The 5620-nt window shown below is 40.7% G+C and overlaps 1 pseudogene across 1 annotated transcript; it reads right to left on the reverse strand.

Annotated features, from left to right (window-relative positions):
* Positions 1 to 3549: 3549 nt before the first annotated feature.
* On the reverse strand, positions 3550 to 5142 carry LOC105500281 (annotated as a pseudogene). The gene has a single exon (XR_001000009.1). The product of XR_001000009.1 is annotated as a myelin protein zero-like protein 1 pseudogene (transcript).
* Positions 5143 to 5620: the final 478 nt, after the last annotated feature.

Below are 5620 nucleotides of genomic sequence, written 5' to 3' on the forward strand. Positions count from 1 at the left end.
TGTTTGAATATATTATATATATACACATATATAATATGGAATGATTAAATCAAGTTAAATAACATATCTATGAATTGCTTACCTATTGTTTTTTGTCATGAGACACTTGAAATTTACTTTTAGTTATTTTAAAATATACAATACATTATTGTTTACTATAGTCACCCTGCTGTGCAATAGATCTCAAAACCTACTGAAAATTTGTACCCTTTGATGAACAACTCCCTGTTTTCTTCCCACCACACTCAGCCTCTGCTGAAGATGATTTTACTTTCTACTTTCTTGAGTTAAACTTTATTCTATATATAAATGAGGTCATGCAATATCTGTCTTTCTGTGTCAGGGTTATACCATCTAATGTAACGTCTTCCAAATTTATATTGTTTGAAATTATGAGATTTACCCCTTTTTAAGGCTGAATAGTATTCCATTGTGTATCTACACCACATTTGTTTTTCAAAAAAATAATTTAAGGCCAGGCATGGTGGCTTATGCCTGTAATCCCAGCACTTTGGGAGGCTGAGGCGGGCGGATCACGGGGTCAGGAGACCATCCTGACCCACATAGTGAAATGCCGATTCTACTAAAAATACAAAAATTAGCTGGGTGTGGTGGCGTGCACCTGTAATCCCAGCTACTTGGGAGGCTGAGGCAGGAGAATGGCTTGAACCCAGGAGGCAGAGATTGCAGTGAGCCAAGATCACACCACTGCACTCCAGCCTGGTGACAGACTGAGACTCTGTCCCACCAAAAATTAAATATATTCATCTATTGTTGAAAAACTCATGTTATGGAAGGGTATTTCTGTGTTAAAACATGTATTAATATAATTCAGCATATACATATATTATTAATAATAGCTAATTTGTACTGACCACGAGCCATAACACAATTTATGTGTTAATAAATTTAATGCTTACAGTAACTGAATAACAGGTATTATTATTATCCTCATTTTACATAGAAAGAAACAAAGCCAAGGAGAAAAATGACTTGCTTACCATACCAAAGCCAATATTAAACCACAGGCAACTTTGTCTCCAGAGATAAACCAATAAAACAATAAAAACCCTCTTCAAACAGAAAAATTAATTTTATATATGTATATGTATATATATTTTGAGATGGAGTTTTGCCCTTGTTCCCCAGGTTGGAGTGCAATGGTACAATCTCAGCTTATCTGCAACCTCTGCCTCCTGAGTTCAAGTGATTCTCCTGCCTCAGCCTCCCGAGTAGCCAGGACTGCAGGCATGTGCCACCATGCCCAGCTAATTTTTGTATTTTGAATAGAGACGGGGTTTCACCATGTTAAGATTGGATGGTCTCAATTTCTTAACCTCGTCCCGCCTCAGCCGCCCAAAGTGCTGAGATTACAGGCATGAGCCTCTGCACCTGGCTCACAAAATTATTTTTAACATTAATTTTTAAATAAAAGTTAACCAGAATTGAATAACTGGATACATTTTCATTGTCCTATGTACTTGTGAATGTTTAAAATGGTACATAAGTGAGAAATAAGCCAGTAAAAGGATAAGTTAGTTAGTATTTCAATGAATAAAATTGGAAAGTAGTTAATTATTATTTGCAGATGATATTTTTGTTTGCTTAGATGACAAAAGCAACTAAAAGACTATTTTAAAAGTCTATTCAGGTACCTAGGCAAAATTCTAAGATGATCCTCAGGATTCCCAGTTTGTTGCACACCTGCTGTGTAATCCTTTTTTTGTTAAGTGTAAAAAAAAAAAGTGTGACTGTGGTGGAAAATCACTCATGAAATTAGGTTGCTAATGTGTTGACTTTGTGTTCATCAAAAGGGAGATTATCCTGATGGGGCTAAACTAAATCAGAGGTGCTTTTAAAAGAAAGGGACACATCCTGGGCACGATGGCTCATGCCTGTAACCCTAGTGCTTTTGGGAGGCCTAGGTGGGCACATCATGAGGTCAAGAGATGGAGACCATCCTGGCCAACATGGTAAAAATACAAAAATTAGCTGGGCGTGGTGGCACGCACCTGTAGTCTCAGCTATTTGGGTGCCTGAGGCAGGAGAATCTCTTGAACCCGGGAGGTGGAAGTTGTGGTGAGCAAAGATTGTGCCATTGCATTCCAGCCTGGCGACAGAGTGACACTCCTTCTCAAAAACAAAACAAAACAAAACAAGACAAAAAAGAAAAAAAAAAGGGACACATCAGAGAAAAACACCCCTGCTGGTCTGGAAGTAAGTGACTTCCAGGTGGGCTAGCTAAACTGCTTATGGAGGCTACATGGCAGGAAATATATTTGTATCTTTTCATTATTCCTGGCTCCCACATGTTGCTTCCAGTAGGGAGGACAGGAGGATCCCATGGATCCTCCCCATGGCAGAGGAAAGAAAAGGGGGTTCTCATTCATTCAATAAATAATCACCTAATGATCTGAGATAGCTTAAGATAAACAGAGGAGACCACAACATGACCACATTAACGGGAGGAAGGAGGCAATCTGGTTGAAAGGGGTCACTGGCATTATGAAGCAACATTTAGTAAGTGGTAGTGAATAATGAGCCTGTGGGATATTGATAGTCTACCATCAATGAGAGTGAACTCATTCTAATTAAATCAGCATGTGTGCACCATTCTGGTGACCCAGTTTTACACTACCCATTACAGAAATACCATGGGGACCAGTAGGTACCCTCCTAGAATTAAAATTATCATGAGAAACATATCTAATTTTTCATTTTCACAATTGAAAAATCTTGAAAACATTATTAATTTGATGATGGACTTCTGTTAATTTTAGATTTTAGAGAATTCTACTATACTTTAATACAATATTGAACTGTAAACATCTTAATATCTATGTATTTCTTTTTTTTGTTTGGAGACAGAGTCTCAGTCCATCAACAAGGATGGAGTGCAGTGGCACCATCTTGGCTCACTGCAACCTCCACCTCCCAGATTCAAGTGATTCTCCCGTCTCAGCCTCCAGAGCAGCTAGGCTCACACTACCACACCTGGCTAATTTTTTTTTTGAAATGACAACGTAAGTGTTTAATGATGTTCACCCTGCTTTCCATTCCCAGTAAAAAGTAAAAACTCATAGATTTTAAGTGGGGTGGGGAGTAGTGAATGGGAGAAAACAAGTTTCAGGAAAGGACAGCCAAAGTATCTAATCTAGGCTCTCATTAACCTCAACAGTCTTTGAGGCACCATGAAGCTGTTACAAAGCCATGACTAATGCTGCCTCTAGATGGAAGCATAACTGATTATAAAGGTGATTCTTGCCAGCCACTGTGGTGCAACTATAGTTCCAGCTACTTGGGAGGCTGAGGAGGGACAATCACTTGAGCCCAAGAGTTCAAGGCTAGTCTGGGCAACATAGTGAGACTCTACCTCAAAAAAAAAAAAAAAAAAAAAAAAAAAAGCAAAAGGTGATTCTCTAGAGAGCGAGCTCTGGGATATTGGAGAGTAGCAATATAATGATCCCATTTCTGCCTACTTAGAAGAAACTCCTCTCCTTTTGCTGTATGGGGACTGTTATTTCAAGCAGAAAGGACATCAGCAAAGAGTAAAACCGATACCTTTTACTCTCCACATTACAATAGTTCTCAAACAAAGCTTGGATTTTCTACTTAATCAGTATTGATCCAAAGATATCCAGAATGAAGTGACTTTTGGCATTTATCCTTTGCTAATCTTGCTATTATGAATCCCAAAATTGATATGACACATTTCAAGGGTGCAACTTAAAGTAAGTCTACACAACATGTAAGGCTAACAATTGCCCCATATTTTAATAAGAAAAACATCAAAAAATCTTCTCAAATTGTTTTCCAGTGGTATAGCCAATGGGTACTTTTTTAAAGCTGCAAACAAATAAATGGTACTGATACTGTGTTAAAGGCCCCCTGGGTATGCTTCCATCACAGCATCTCCATCCTGCAACTACAATAAATGCTAAGACTGATTAAGCCCTTAGATTAAAAGGCCATGTCTACTGGAAATACTACAGGATCTGCTACTGTCTCCATTAAGGCAAACCATTTCTAAATGATGGTGAAAGGAATGTTTCTGAAATCTCCCAATTGTAAAGGACCTGAAAGGAAAGTATAAAAACAGCAAGAAAATGGGTACATATATAGAATCATACCATCTTTTCATCATGCAACATTGGCTCCTCACATCAGGAAGATTAAATAGAATATTTATACATATTCTTTGTACACATCTTTCTCTCCCTCTGTGAGTACACATGTACTTGTCCTTGCCTGGGTCTCCAAGGCTACATGTGGTAATGGGCTACATTTGCTGAACCAGAGTCCAGTTTGGTTCTGTTTCTTGCTGAGTATATGTTCTAGGTCTTCTCTTAATTTTTCCAGATATCCACATACACCACAGACTCTGACTTGTTAATCTTGTCACTGTGATGTCCACCAGAGTGGTCTGACTGTGCATATATGACTGGGACCTGGTGAGATCCAGAAGGCAGACTCTTTACAAAACCCTCAGTGTCAGAGTGGGACTTCCAAGGAGCCTTTTTAACTGGTGACAAACTCTCTGATGTAACCCCGTTTAGAGTTTTTCCTTCTATAGAGGACAGCCAGAATCATGCTGATGAGCAGAGTGAGACCTAGGATCACAGTAGTAACTATGCCCCCCACTACCCAAACTGGAAACACAGGCAAACTTTCTTTTTCTACAACATAGAGCCTAATGTGTCCAGACTGGAAAACAATGTCAGGAGGGTTTTTGACATCACAGCTATAGGTGCCATTGTGTATAGACTGCATATTTTCTGTGTTGATTGATGCATCGTTCTTGTCAAGGTCTTCAGCCCAGCTGATTCTGTCTTTAAATGGTGGATAATTCCCAAGGTATACTTGCCCTTGGGAATAGTGGAAAAATGACATGGTGGTGTCAGCCCCTTCTGGCTGGAAGCTCCAGAAGACTGAGGTCAACCCGGCAGTCATATTAGTAGACTTGAACTTGCAGGTCAGCTTCCCTCATGTACCATTTGCCATGAAGATTTCTTTTGGTGTATATGCTTCCAAGGCTGATACTCCAGCTGTCAAGAGCCCCAGTGCCACTGTCAGCACTGACCACAGCCAGCGCCTCCTGTCTGGGGCTGCAATAACTGTCCCAGGTCTGGCAGGCGCTGCCATTGTCCAGCCACTGCAGTCACCGCCGCTGCGCCACTGAGCCCGGGTCCCCGCTGAGGTTGGCTTGGCTTGGGGAAGAGGGTTTTGATCTCTCTGCCACTCGTGCTGGGTAGCATCTCCATGCCGCACTCCCTACTCTGGACCCAGCCGTGGCTCACCAGATCTGCACCCTAGCCTCAGTCCCACTCCAGCCACACCTGGCTAATTTTTTTTATGTTTAGTAAAGATGAGGTTTCACCATGTTTGCCAGGCTGGTCTCCAACTCCTGACCTCAAGTGATTTGTTCACCTCAGCCTCTCAAAGTGCTGGGATTACAAGTGTGAGCCACTGCACCTGGTCATAATATGAATATTTATTTATTTAGACAGAGTCTTGCCCTGTTGCACAGACTAGAGTGCAGTGGCACGATCTTGGCTCACTGCAACCTCCGCCTTCCAGGTTCAAGTGATTCTCTTACCTCAGCCTCCCAAGTAGCTGGGAT

The sequence above is a fragment of the Colobus angolensis genome, unplaced genomic scaffold, assembly GCF_000951035.1.
Source record: "Colobus angolensis palliatus isolate OR3802 unplaced genomic scaffold, Cang.pa_1.0 Scaffold657, whole genome shotgun sequence".
Taxonomy (NCBI): Eukaryota; Metazoa; Chordata; class Mammalia; order Primates; family Cercopithecidae; genus Colobus; species Colobus angolensis.